We start from the raw sequence: 13984 nt of genomic DNA on the forward strand, positions 1-13984 counted from the left end.
TGTGCAGAGAGAAAATTTGAGCATAAATGACTACCACATGAAGGTGAAGAAAATTGCAGATGCACTTGCTTCCATTGGGTCACCAGTGGAAGATGATGATCTAGTTTCTGTGACCTTGAATGGTCTAGGAAAGGATTATGCATAGTTTCGAACATCCATTGCCGTCCGTAAAAAATTTCCTGATTTTGAAGAGTTGTTTGCTCTTCTAAATTTTGAGGAGCAGATAAATGGGGGTGCATCTTCTTCAGGAGGAACTTCAAAAGAAACTATCTTCTACTCAAATGCTGGAAGAGGTAGAGGCAGAGGTAGAGGAGGCCGATCTGCAGGCCATGGTAGAAATTAGAATATGCAGCAAACTCAAGAAAACCAGTCCTATGGAGGAGGACGTGGTAACTCTAGAGGCAGGGGGAGCCAAAGAGGCCGTGGTGGATGGCAGAGAGGCATAAATGCAAACAACAATATTGAATGCTACTATTGTGGTAAAATGGGTCATATGGCTAAGGACTGCTACAAAAGGCAGAATGACTTTATGAATGGAAAATTGTAGCAAGGCAATTATGCATCTTCTAGTAGACAGGGTGATGACAGAAATGAGCATCTAATTATGGTGCAGCACATGACCAATTCTGTGACAAGTGCAGAAGAACGAAATGATGTGTGGTATGTTGACTCAGGTGCGTCAAACCACATGACAGGTCATGCAGAGTGGATGCAAGATGCAAGGAAAATGGAAAAACCAGGATTTGTGGAGACTGGTGATGATACTGCACATCCTATTGTGCAGATTGGTAAAATTCCTTGGTCTATGCAGGATGGGAAAAAGAAATACCTGTCTGATGTATTTCATGTCTCGAAAACATCACCAAGAACCTGGTTTCTGTTGGCCAAATCATTGAGCAGGGCTTGCAGGTCAGATTTAATCCTCATGGATGCTTTGTTGAGGATATGAAAAATAATGGTCGCTTGATACCAAAAGGAAAGAAGAAAGGCAGGATGTTTACGTTGGATGTGGACATGCCTGAATTGAGTGCAGCAATGTTTGCACATGGGATCAGTGTAGTTGCAGATATTGATATATGGCATAAACGCATTGGTCATGTTAATATACAGTGACTTAAATCAATGCAAGCCCAAAATATTGTTGCAAGATTGCCTAAATTCAAGGTTGCAAAAATGCATAAGGTTTGTGAAGCCTGTCAATTTGGAAAACAGGCAAGGAAACCATTTCCTAGGCATGTTCAAGAGAGTAAAAAGCCATTGGAATTAATCCACTCTGATGTGTGGACTACTAAAGCTGCATCTATTAGAGGCTGTCACTATTTTCTCACTTTTATTGATGACTTCAGCAGAAAAGTTTGGGTGTATTTTATGAAAAAGAAAAGTGAAGTGTTTGGGCACTTCAAAGCTTTTAAAGCTATGGTTGAAAAAGAAACAGGCCTGCAAATAAAATGCCTAAGGTCAGATGGAAGGGGAGAGTACCCCTCAAATGAGTTCGCAAGGTTCCTGCAGGAGCATGGCATAAAGCAGCAATATTCATGCAGTCATACCCCACAGCAAAATGGACTTGCAGAAAGGAAAAATAGGCATATTGGAGAGGTATCTTGGGCCATGCTAAATGAAAAGAATCTACCAGATTATTATTGGGCTGAAGCAGTTGCTACAGAAGTTTACATAATGAACAGGACTCCCACTGCAGCAATACATGGCATGACACCAGAGGAGATGTATACTGGTAGAAACCCAGACATTTCTCATTTGAAAATTTGTGGTTGCATTGCCTATGTCCATGTGCCAGATGAGTTGAGGTCCAAGTTGGATCCAAAAGCTGAGAAGTGCATCTTTATTGGTTATTCTCTGCAGCAGAAAGGGTATAGATGCTATAACCCTTCTACTCATAAGTTTACAGTGAGCAGAGATGTTGTTTTTGATGAGATGAGCAGCTGGTATAAACTAGTAAATGTGATGATTGATGTAGATGCATAAAATGGTAATGCTGCACAGAATTCACAGTAGCAATCACAAAATATCAGTGGACCTGTAGTGTCCTCTAGCAGTGGTTCACATACTTTGCCATGGACAGGTAGATTGAGATCAGGAGAATCTACTCAAAGCAATGTAGATAGTGGTACGCAGGTATCACGAAAAGGAAAAGAGAAGGTAGATCAGCCCATGTTTGATGTGAATTGAGGTCACTCTTATGTGGATGGTGAATCCAGTGGCTCAGAACAGAGCATTGATGATGAGTTGGGTATTCCTTCTATTGTTACACCTGGAGTAAGGAAGACCAGGGATGTTTTGAGAGCACCTGGAAGTGAGCCTATTTTGTGCAGGTCTACCAGAGCTGGGTATCCTGTGGATAGGCTGAAATATGATGGATTTATAGCCATTCACTATGCCTATATGGTCAATGTGATACAAGAACTAGAACCCACTTCTTTTGAGCAAGCCATGGGAAATGAAAAATGGGAGAAAGCCATGGATGAAGAAATGGATGCCTTGGAAGCAAATGCTACATGGGAATTGGTGCCTTTGCCTAAAGACAAGAATGCAATTGGCTGTAAGTGGGTTTATAAGATCAAGCACAATGCAGATGGTTCTGTGAATAGATACAAGGCAAGATTAGTTGTCAAGGGGTATGCACAGACATATGGCATTGATTATGAAGAAACGTTCAGTCCGATTGCAAGGATGGCAACTATAAGAGCAATCATATCTATGGCTGCATCAAAGAGATGGTCTTTACATCAGATGGATGTAAAGAATGCCTTCTTGCATGGTGATTTGCAAGAAGAGGTCTTTATGGAGCAGCCACCAGATTATGTTCATGCTATTCATCCTGTTTGCAGGTTGAAGAAAGCCTTGTATGGCTTGAAGCAAGCACCTAGATCATGGTCTGACAAGATAGGACAGTATCTTGTCACTATTGGCTTTCAGATTTCCAAGGCAGATTTCTCACTCTATGTGAGAAAAACAGAGAAAGGTATTATCCTGCTTATCATTTATGTTGATGATTTGATCATCACAGGTGATAGTGATGAAGATATCCTTCATGTGAAAATGCTATCGAAGCAGAAGTTTGAGATGAAGGATTTGGGAGAGCTACATTATTTCTTGGGCATTGAGGTGATTAGATCACCAAGTGGGATACAGCTCTTGCAGAGGCAGTATGGATTGGACATGCTATCCAAATATGGGATGACAGGCTGTAAGCCTATTTCAGTTCCTTTGGAGCAGAATGTGAAGCTGAGCAAGGATGCAGGTGAGCTTCTGGAAGACCCTACTATGTAAGATGCATAGTAGGAAGTTTGATTTATATGACTATTACCAAACCGGATTTAAGCTATGCTATTGGATTGGTAAGTCAGTTTATGCAGGCTCCAAGGAAACTGCATTTGGATGCGGCCAGATGCATACTCAAGTATGTGAAGTCCACATTGCAGTATGGACTGTTTTATGAGGCTGGGTTTCAAATACAGTTGCATGGATACACTAATGCTAATTGGGCTGGTAGTATTTCTGATAGATGATCTACCAGTGGATATGTGTTCTCTTTTGGGAGTGCTGCAGTCACCTGGAGTAGCAAGAAACAGCATACAATTGCCTTGTCGAGCACAAAGGCTGAGTACAGGGGTGCAGCAATGGCTGCATGTGAGGTAGCTTGGTTGCATAAGCTATTTTATGATATGCATCAGTCTACAGATGGGCCAGTTGTCATTTATTGTGACAACATGAGTAGTATACACTTGGCAAATAACCCAATCTATCATGCTAGAACAAAGCACATTGAGGTGCATTATCACTATGTGCGGGAGAAGGTTTTACTAGGTCTTATTGATCTAGTTTATGTTAGCACAGAGGATCAGGTGGTTGATATATTCATGAAGGCATTGGGCACAGAGAAGCTACGCAAGTTCAGAGACCTGCTTGGTGTGCAATACTTGGGATTGAGCTCGAGGGGGAGTGTTGAGATATCGAGCTCCACTCGTGATATGACAGGGTGACCGTTGTGCATTTATGTCATCGACTTATTAGCTGCAGATGCGGTTGGTACACTGCCCACGAATAATAGCTGGATGACAGCTATCCTTATCTACTCTAGTTTGTGGCTCAGTTAGTATGCCACCTTAGTTAGTTGAGTTTGGTTGAGACCCACATATAGGGTTCTTCTATTTCTTTGTACTAGATTTCTTTTGGCTTTCACAACTAAGAAGAGGAAAACTATTTTCAGCCTCCACCTGTGTGTGTATTCCCCCATTGTTTATGTGAGAAAGCCGCAAGTGAGACTCCTTCCCTCTCTCCCACTATCTTCATAGCACATTGCTAGGACTCAATTAATCACCCCCCCAGCAAGTTGAGAGTACTCTGCTCTAAAAATATTGAGGGCTTCGTCCTACATCTAGGGGGAACCCATAGAGCATAGCCACAAAGAGGCCCTCTGTGAGCATGTTATCGAAGGTGATGACATTCAGATGTGTGGGGAGTCGCCTGTGGGAACGAAGAGTCTCCACTAGTGTGAGCATTTCTATTCCACGTGAGTGCAATGCAATGACCTTATATGTGAAGGCAGATATTATTGGAATCATAGAGCATCGAGGGAGGGATCAACTAGGCATGCTGAAGACAAGTGGGTGAGCATAAGATGAGCAAGGGAGCAGATGAAGTGATGAGAGTTGGAGGAGGGATCATGAAGCAAAGTAGAGCAGGGGTGAAAAAGAGATAGAGGATAGAGGAAGGGTGTGGAGCAAAGTAGTAGAGAATAGGCAAATAAGCACAATGTAGTAAAATGCCAAATTCCACGAATCTTATGTATATATATAAAGTTCAAGCCACCATTGTCGCTGGAGCCTGGGGTTCCATCCATATTAATTGTATGCCACCGTGGTGGAATCCCCCAGACAGAGGGATGATAATCATGAAGGAGATGCCACGTGGTGCCACTCCAGTGATTGGTAATTAACTTAGCCATGATAGATGTGACTGATGAGAGCCACCACCACTGGGCAATAAATACAACGACATTTTGTGGCTCAGGGAAATTCCAAACTCTTGACTGTCTTATCAACCTCTCTATAGCAAGCATCTCCCATCTCTTTAGGCTAGTTTGATGCACTATTGTAGACCTCGGCACACACTCTTCTCACCAACTGCTTGCTACTCTTGCCCATCTTGTATGCCCATAGTAACTCCTCCTTTTGTTGGGGGTCCTCTTCATCCTACTCTTGGCATTCTATACATCGTCGAGCCTCCGCCATGTCCTACCAAAAGAAATCCGAATCATGAGCTTGACAAGTACCTTAAAGGAATAGGAGAATGATAGCTAGGGAAATTAATATTCACCATATTTGCTACCTTGATATTAGACAACCAGTTGTGAAGCATGTCCTCCTTGTAGCTAATTTCCTCCATCATCTCTGGGTCTGTTTTTGTGTGGAGGTTATCCAAAAGTGTTCTTAGATATGACAAAAGCATTGCAAAGTTTTTTGGGTATGCCATAGATTACTATAGTAGGTGGATCTGTCGGTCTCAAATGTTCAGACCAAATTTTAGAATAGGCTCTTAGTTGTGTCTACACTATACTTAAATAGGGAGAGATTTCATTGAGCCCTCCCTTCTCACCCTTCTTTCACATGACCTAACATCTCCACCTCTCAAGGGTGTCACTTCATCTTTCAGGCTAATGTGGGTAGTCTTATCTAATAGCATGTTGGAACTCTAGCAAAGATATGCAAAGATAATGTGTGAGCGATGTCTTCCATACATGGAAGTCACAGAAAGAATCACAAATATATGGGGTGATGTCATAAGAATCTATGTGAAACAAAATACTAATCCTCAGGCATATCACATCAAGGATGTTCTATCAAAGTTTCACTTATATATTAAGGTAAAATCCTAGCAAAAGTTTACTCTTGTTTTTTTTTTTAGATTCATAATTTTGATAGAACATATCACAATTCTATAAGAAAATCCAATACAACTTTTTGACACAAGACAATATGTTGAAGAAATGGTGTTGCTACCATTGCCTTACATCTATGTTCCTTTGTTGTTCCTTCACTGGTTTGTATTGAAGAGCATGCAACTTTTAGCAATCTTTAGGTAGGTAGCATTGTGGGATGAAATGAAACTTTGGTCTCTGATTAAGCCATGTATCTTTATTTTAAATTCAATTTTAAATATCATTACTAAAATTTTTTTTCCCATATAACACTTCCTCTTCTCGTGGGATCCATTCCTACTTTTTCCATTATGATATATGTTGTTACCAATACACAGGTTGATTAGAAGGAGACTAGACAAATCTTCTAGATTAGTGTTCCTTCCTCTACCTATTACTTATGCTACATTTGTGCTAGGTGCGGCCTTGTGGCCATGATGATGAGGTACAAGGTGTTTGTATGCTACCATGCAAACACTCGTACCATCTGTTTTGCTTTGCACAATTATGCACCATCAAGCAAGAGTGTGTGCATCTAGGTTGTGGACAATGAATAATTGATGTTGACGGTCATTGGTGGTAGGTGCACATCGACTTGCTTTGTCTACAGCTTTTATAATTCCCCTCCCCTATCTTCTTTGCCCAATGAAGCAAAGATACCTTCACCCAACTGCTCCAAATTACATTCTTGCACTTTGGAAAGCAATCTGCTTTCAGTCTTGTTTAATCAAAATTATGGCTGCTTCTCTTGCAAGACTAGAAAAGGGTCCAAAATTCACAACTGCAACCCATTCAAGGTGATTTCCACAATGGCACAATAGGGATGGTGGAGATGCTCTTCCAGTGCAACATACGGGTTCTAGTTGGAGGTGGTTTTGAAAATGATTCGGGATGATCATCAAAACCATTGTATTGGTGAACTCTCATTCTAGTCTAAATTAAGAGCGGTTTGATTGTGCCAAGATAGGATCATCATGGTATTGGAGCATAAATTCTTTGTGTACAACTTTGCTTAACTAAATTGAAACCATCACCAATACACATGGCCTCTGTGCTTTATCTATGGTGGTGTCAAATTCCATTGTACTTGCCTGTGTAGGATTACATCACAAATACGTGGGGGTGGAGCATTATGGTCTCAACAAGACCAAGTTTATCCCAACACATGAGTCACATCTAGCATGCTTTTCCTTGACAATGGATGAACAGCTTCTTGCAACCACTAGCTACTATAAGGACACCCTTATTTGTATCTATATGACTCTCGTGATGGAATTCATTTGTAGAAGGCAATAACTAATTAGATAATCGGTATTCTAGAGCAATCATCATATATATCAAATTACAACTGCTTTCCTTTTCATTCCGTCAAAGTGTTCAATCTTAATAGTCATAATTTCTTCTGAATGAATAGATCAGACGTGGAGCTAACATAGTTGAATTTATAGCATTTTCTTTTCACCTAGTGACAAGTGAACTATCCATGTATTTAGTCTTAGGGCCCCAAGAACTAGAGAATAGCCAAGGCTTGATGAGGGCTTGATCTGTTGAATTCCTGTAATGGAAGTGGTAAGCCAACAATAGTTCAGCCGTGGGAAGTGGTTCTAGTTCTTTGGTAGGCAATAATAGTTCAGCAGCTGGAATTCGTTCTAGTCCTCTGGCTTTTGTTGGCAACAACCCTAGTTCTACCCTTTCCTTCATGAAAGGTAAGGGTGATCTAGTGGGAAAGCTTTCAAATCAGTCTACTTTTGCATTCTCTATACCTCATTCAAAATTTTGTCATGTATGATGCTTACTCATTTCCCCTAATCTTGATATCTACTATTATTGCATATATACTATCAGGGAAGGAAACTAAATTGTTGTTGGTTCCCATGATATAAAAACCCCTTGGGCTACTTCAACTGCTGCTACCATGTATTGGCTATGAAGTTAAGTATCCCTATCATATCATCTGTTGAGTCCCTTGGGTCGCTTTAACCACTGCATTATGTGTTTTTCAAGGGTGCCTCCCTTCCATTGCTCCTAAAGACCAGAAAGTGTTGCCAGGCTAATGTCAATTAGTGCCTTGCTGCTTTTCATGATTGCTCTAATTGGATGGCTTGATATTTGTCGAGGAAGGTTACAAGGCCACTTCTCATGGCCCTACTTACCTACTACTCCTGAAGACCAAAAGGGTTCCCTGGCTAGTGTTTGCCAAGCACCTTGCTACTTCTCATGATTGCTCTGATTGGATGGCTTGATATTTTTTGAGGAAGACTACAATGCCACTTCTCATGGCCCTACCTACCTACACTGGCAAAGTATCACCGACATGGACTAAATTGACCTTGATGATTTAGGGCCAACCTGGCAGTGTTACAGTGTGGCTAATATTGTTGTTTCTATATAGAATTTTGTACTTTAGAAGAACAAAAAATTGAATTTGTAACATTGGATATATTCTAGTCTTAGAAAGGTATATATATGAAGCTATGTGCCAAGAAAAGAGATGCAGAAAAATAAAAGGAAAGGATCCAAAATAGAGAGAGCTCGATCAAGACAAGGATCCAGAATATCTAAGCGTTAATGGACTTCATAGAAGTTGGCCTTTTTGTTTCTTTTTTTAGACCCTCTAAGTCAAAATCCTATTAGAATACATTTAAAGGGAAATAGTGCTTATTAGATGTGGGCTCTCTAAGCCCTGCTACATGTGTAAGGATATAAGGCTTGTAAAGGCTCACCTTGCAAAGGTTAAAAGTTGAGTTAGTTTAATTGTTCTTCAAAAATACTTTTGGATCAATAATTAGCTTAAAAGTGTGTGACAACATAGGAGCCATAGACAAGGGTAGAAAAAATGCACATTGAGGGATTGCAAACAGACCTTTTTGTTAGTGGCATGTTGCTGAAGTGTAGCTCACTTGCAAAAAGAGGAGAAATATAGAACAAGGTTCCAGTTCAGGATACAGTCTCATGGATTTCATTGGTTAGTGATCATAGGATATGCTAAGCATGGGCTTGGTGAGAAGCATGAAACTATTGTAAATAGATGCAATATGAGGGCATCTTACCAACCAATTTTAGATAATACATTTTCCTCGAGCTTGAAACCTTGTGGCAGCATAGGAGCAATAGAAAATGGCCAAGCAGTACATGCTGAAATTATTAAAAAGAGGTTGGAAGGAGATTTTTTGGGTGGCAGCACTTTGGTTGATATGTAGGCCAAGTGTGCCTCACTTACAAAAGCATAGGAAGTATTTGACAAGCTTCTTGGTTGAGATGTGGTCTCATGGAAACACAAGCTTGGTGAAGAAGCACTAAATGTTTTTGAGTAGATGCGACTGGAGGATGTCTCTCCTCCAAATGTCATCATAGTTGTATCCAGCTTGAAAACTTGTGGCAGCATAGCAGCCATAGACAAGGGTGGAGAAAAACATGTTGAGATTGCTAAAAAGGGGTCAAAACTAGATCTTGTTGTTGGAAGCACCTTGGTTGATATGTATGCCATTATAACTTTATCATTAACCTCTTTCCGTTGATATCTTAGGATTTGCAAATCTTCTACACAAATGATAGATATTGAGGTCGCTATCCAATCACAACCTGAACATCAAAGTTGCTTCCTATTTCTTGTAGCTTAGACAAATCTTAAAAATACTTCACCATGAGCCACACCATCATCATATGCTCTAAGTTCCCATATAGATGATGTAGTTGACTTTCTATGTTAGGAAAGTCTTTCGGTGATCCTTTTATTGTCTTAAATATTTCACTTTTAGTTATTGCAGCAATTGCTACATCAATTAAACTTGAAGGAAATATTGTGGCCTTCCTGACTTCAAATCCACGTGAACTCATTTCTTCTTCCTTCCCCTCTGTCGTCTGTAAAAAATACAAAAGCTTGTGAGATTGATAGGTTATAGTTAAATGTAATGCTTGTAAAAGAAAAGTACAAGTTCATATCAAGATATGCGTCCATGATTTATTTGCATAATCTTGTGAGCCAGGAAGATCATCCATGTCATCTTTTGCAATCATCTGTGCATCACCTTTGTCTTTATCTTGGGAGGCATCAAGATCTTCCATGTCATCATCTCCAATCCTCTTATGTTCCACCTCTTTCTCGTAGCTGACAGTTAGATTAGCTTGCAAGTGGAAGTGTGCCATGCTAGCCTTTCTTTCAATAATATTAGTGGAATATCCTTTTTAGAGAAGATCTTCAAAAAGATATCCCATTCGTAATAAGGTGACCTCCCAATTAGGCAATTGCAAGTATTCCAACATAGTAATCAAAATACTTCCACTTTTTGGAGGACATTCGTAGATTTTGGAGTGCACTTGAGGACCTGTAGATTTCTTTCTCCTCTAGCATGAGATGCAAACTCTTGGAAGCCCCCCTTATATTATGTTGTAGGGACTCATCAGGATATGTACTTTGCATGCATAAGAGAAATGATTTGAGGCATTGGATCTTTAATCCACATTCTCTCTTGCTTGTCTTGGGTGCATACTCACCATTGTAGATCTTAAAATCACAGGCATAAACTTTCTCCAAAGTGTTATGTATCTCTTCCTTGTTTTCTTTATTGACAAAAATGACAATATTGCAAATTCCAGCTCTACTAATGGTGATATATAGTATTCTATGATGAATTGGTGAATATCATTAGAGAAACCTCATCAATAAAGAATACTTGGGGCTTATCCCAACTTGTTTCATCAATTAAAAAGTTCTCATCTAAAATGCCCCTATATGCTACAAGCTTTCTAGATTCTAAAGTGATGTTCATATTGCATTGAAAGTCGTGATTGACTGCACTTGTTATTCTCAATTTATGCTCATTCACAAGCTTCTCAACATATGCAATCACCTGTGGTGGGATTTGGGCTCTCATGAATGCGGTGACTACTTCGGCCCCATCTTCTTGATTCTTTATCCACTTATATGCTCATGCCTTTTCCTTAGCTATGGATAAAGTAGCTATATGCTTCACAATATTAGGGTCAATATTGCATTGACCAATAGGGATATCTTTTTCTATGAGCAAATATCTAATCGCACTATCCACTGCATCACGTTTCACATGTATGTTGATGCACTCCTCCATGCAATGATCTTTGTCCTTCCTACCAAAAAACCATTCTTTCTTGAGGAGTTTTTCTGTTGCCATTGTTACATAGCTATCTGGCAAATATTTTAAAAGTCTCCACATTCTTACTGTCACCTCTTTTTTCTCAACCTTTGACTTTTGTGATAGTAACAAAGGACCTTCATAAGTAACCTCACCCTTCTCATATGCACGGCAAACTACCACAACTTGCTCAAACACCTCATGAGGTGAAGAAACTATACTTGTGTACTCAACATATCTATCTCTCGCTACCTTGAAGTTTGTGAGAGATTATTCCCGTTCTTGACTTCCCCTTGGTACAACTACACTTAAACATGTATAAAAATTGACTAATGTGTCTGCATCCACTTTTGTGGTAGTTCTTTTCAAATGTGTTACTGGAGAAGCAAGTGTCATCTATAGACACCTCGCTTTCATTAGGATTTTCGATGTTGAGGTTATCTTATGTTTTGCAAAAATATCATGATTCAATCTTTCGGACTCAATCAAATAATTTGTTGGATGCTTAAAATTACATATTGTGGCCATATAAAAATTGAAGGGAAGAACCTTTGAAATTTGCTCTGCAGTGAGTCTTCTAGAGTCCTTGCTTGTCTAGCAAGTTCATTACAAGCATATGCATAATGCTGACCATCAATCGGCTCAAATTTACAATGCAACAAGAAATTTCTCTTCGCCTCTTTCAAAAATTTCTCATAATTTTTCTCTTCACCTTGTTCATGCAGAATTTGTCGAAGGCTTTGTGTGAAGAATTTGTTAAAAGTCTCCTCAAAATGGGTAGGTCCTTCAAACATAATTCAATTGTCACAGTTACCTATATTTGGATAGAACATGATTGGACGTAATACTACATTATAGACAATGGGTTTCTTGCCATGCACCAAAGCCTTGAATATTTGCATCGCATAAGATATATCAAGATTCCTATTATTGGTAAAAATAGTTGCTGACTCCACATCTCGAGCATTCACAGCATAGGGCTTTTGTCCCCATATATATCTGACATCATCTTCTCTGATCGTCTCATTGAGACGTAGATTAATATTCTTTATTGACATGATCTCATCTTGATCTTCCTCAACCTCTTGATCTAACTCTTCTTCCTCTATATTTTCTCTGTCCTCCTCTTTCTCTTGTACTAAAGTGTCTTAGTGGAGGAATGTTGCCTTTTTTTCAAAGTAGCCTTTGGAATTGTGTCCTCTTTATCTTTTACCTATACTTTTTGATGGAGGAACATTGTCTTTTTATGAAAGTAGCCTTTGTAACTGTGGCCCTTGCAGTGTTCATCTTTTCTACTTTGCATCTTTCTTTTCCTTTGATAGGTTGCACGAACATGGCCGTGGCTCGTCCTTCCTCTTCCTCTAGCTTTTGTATTTCTTTAGGCCGCAGTGGTTGTGTTTCTTCTTCATTTTTTAGTTCAAACATAGCATCTTCTTCTATTTCTATCTCAAAGAGTTTGCATGTAGACCCTTGATGTGGGGCTCCTTATCTAGGCTGCTTTTGAGCCAACTTCTGAGCCAAACTAGGAGCTCTCTCATCTTGCTTATATCCTCTTTGTTTTTAAACCAAACTAGCATCCATCTGATCCTGCTTGTGCCCTCCCTACTCTTGATTGAATTCATGGTCTATATTGAGTGATGGTCTTAAAGTACTTAACATAATCTTTTGATGCAACCTACCTGCCTCTGCATTTGGAAATGTACTCCATTCATCCATGAGAGCCTATAATGGAGTTTGTAATTTTGTAAATTTTGATGGTGGAGGAGGTGGCATTGCAAACTTATTTAGACCTCTTGATAAGATAAAATGATAGCCCCCAATATTAGGTTGTGAACACTTCACAAAAATATCCAAGTATGGGCTCTTTGGTTCCATAGTAATTCCCACAACCAACACTTATTTCATTAATTTTGGACTTGTCAATGTACAAATTTTTTTTTACATATACTAGTTTTCAAATAAAATTTAAGAAAAAACCCAATCTTCAAAGCACAGATGAAAACATAAAAATAAGCAATTTTTTGGATATTTTTAAAGGAGATGAAACTAAAATTATAAAATTAAACATAGCCTTAGACAAGTTACACCAAAAAATAAGGTTCAACAGTGTAAACTCTCTTAATATTTATAATGGTGTTAACAAATACCTTCAAAAGTTATAGTATTAAGCAGACTCTTACAATATTTATAAAGGTGTTGACAAACACCAAAAGTTACAATAAGCCTCAAATAATTTACATTAAAAAATAAGATTGAGCAGTTGTAAACTCTCTGAATATTTATAATGGTGTTTAGGAAACTCTTTCAAAAGTTACAATTGGACGTAGCAAACTCTCACCATATTGATAAAGGTGTTGACAAATACCAAAAGTTATAATGAGCCTCTCACTAGAAGGCAAATCTATTTTCTCTTGAAATCCTAGATTCAACCCATTCAAGGGCTTAGTTGATTACATCATCGATGTAGTTAAAACTACAAAAGAGAAGTAAGGAATTATGAATTTTCTCTTGTATAACACTTTGTATATTCTAAATGGCTTGCACTTCATGGGGTGCAAATCTTCCATAACGAGCCACACGAGAAGATATCTCACTTAGAAATTCTGTTAGCTCTCTCCTATATGAATGTAATCTATCTATTTTTCTAGTGGCCATACTTATTTTTCCTCTCTCCTCCTTCTCTAAGCACTTCATACAAGCAAACTCATCCTTCTCGTACTGGGTTAACCGAGCTAGATGTCTCTTTCTCTCCTCTCTCTTCCCCTGGTTCTTGGCAATCCATTCTTTGCTGGTGCTAATGGCTTGCTCACGGAATCGATGACTACAAAAAGATCCATGGAAATGAGAGGAGGAAGGTAACAAGAGCAAGGAAGGTAACGAGAGCAAAGTGGAAGAAGTTTTTTGTTGTAAGGCTACGGGAGCAAGATGGAAGGAG

At 39.1% G+C, this 13984-nt stretch overlaps 1 pseudogene; it reads left to right on the plus strand.

The window, feature by feature from the left end:
* The first annotated feature begins 6498 nt into the window (after positions 1-6498).
* On the plus strand, positions 6499-7234 carry LOC147902478 (autophagy-related protein 18a pseudogene; annotated as a pseudogene).
* The last annotated feature ends 6750 nt before the right edge of the window (positions 7235-13984 follow it).

Source organism: Dipteris shenzhenensis, chromosome 4 (genome assembly GCF_047967505.1).
Source record: "Dipteris shenzhenensis isolate YYH24624 ecotype China chromosome 4, Dip_SZ_1.0, whole genome shotgun sequence".
Lineage (NCBI taxonomy): Eukaryota > Viridiplantae > Streptophyta > Polypodiopsida > Gleicheniales > Dipteridaceae > Dipteris > Dipteris shenzhenensis.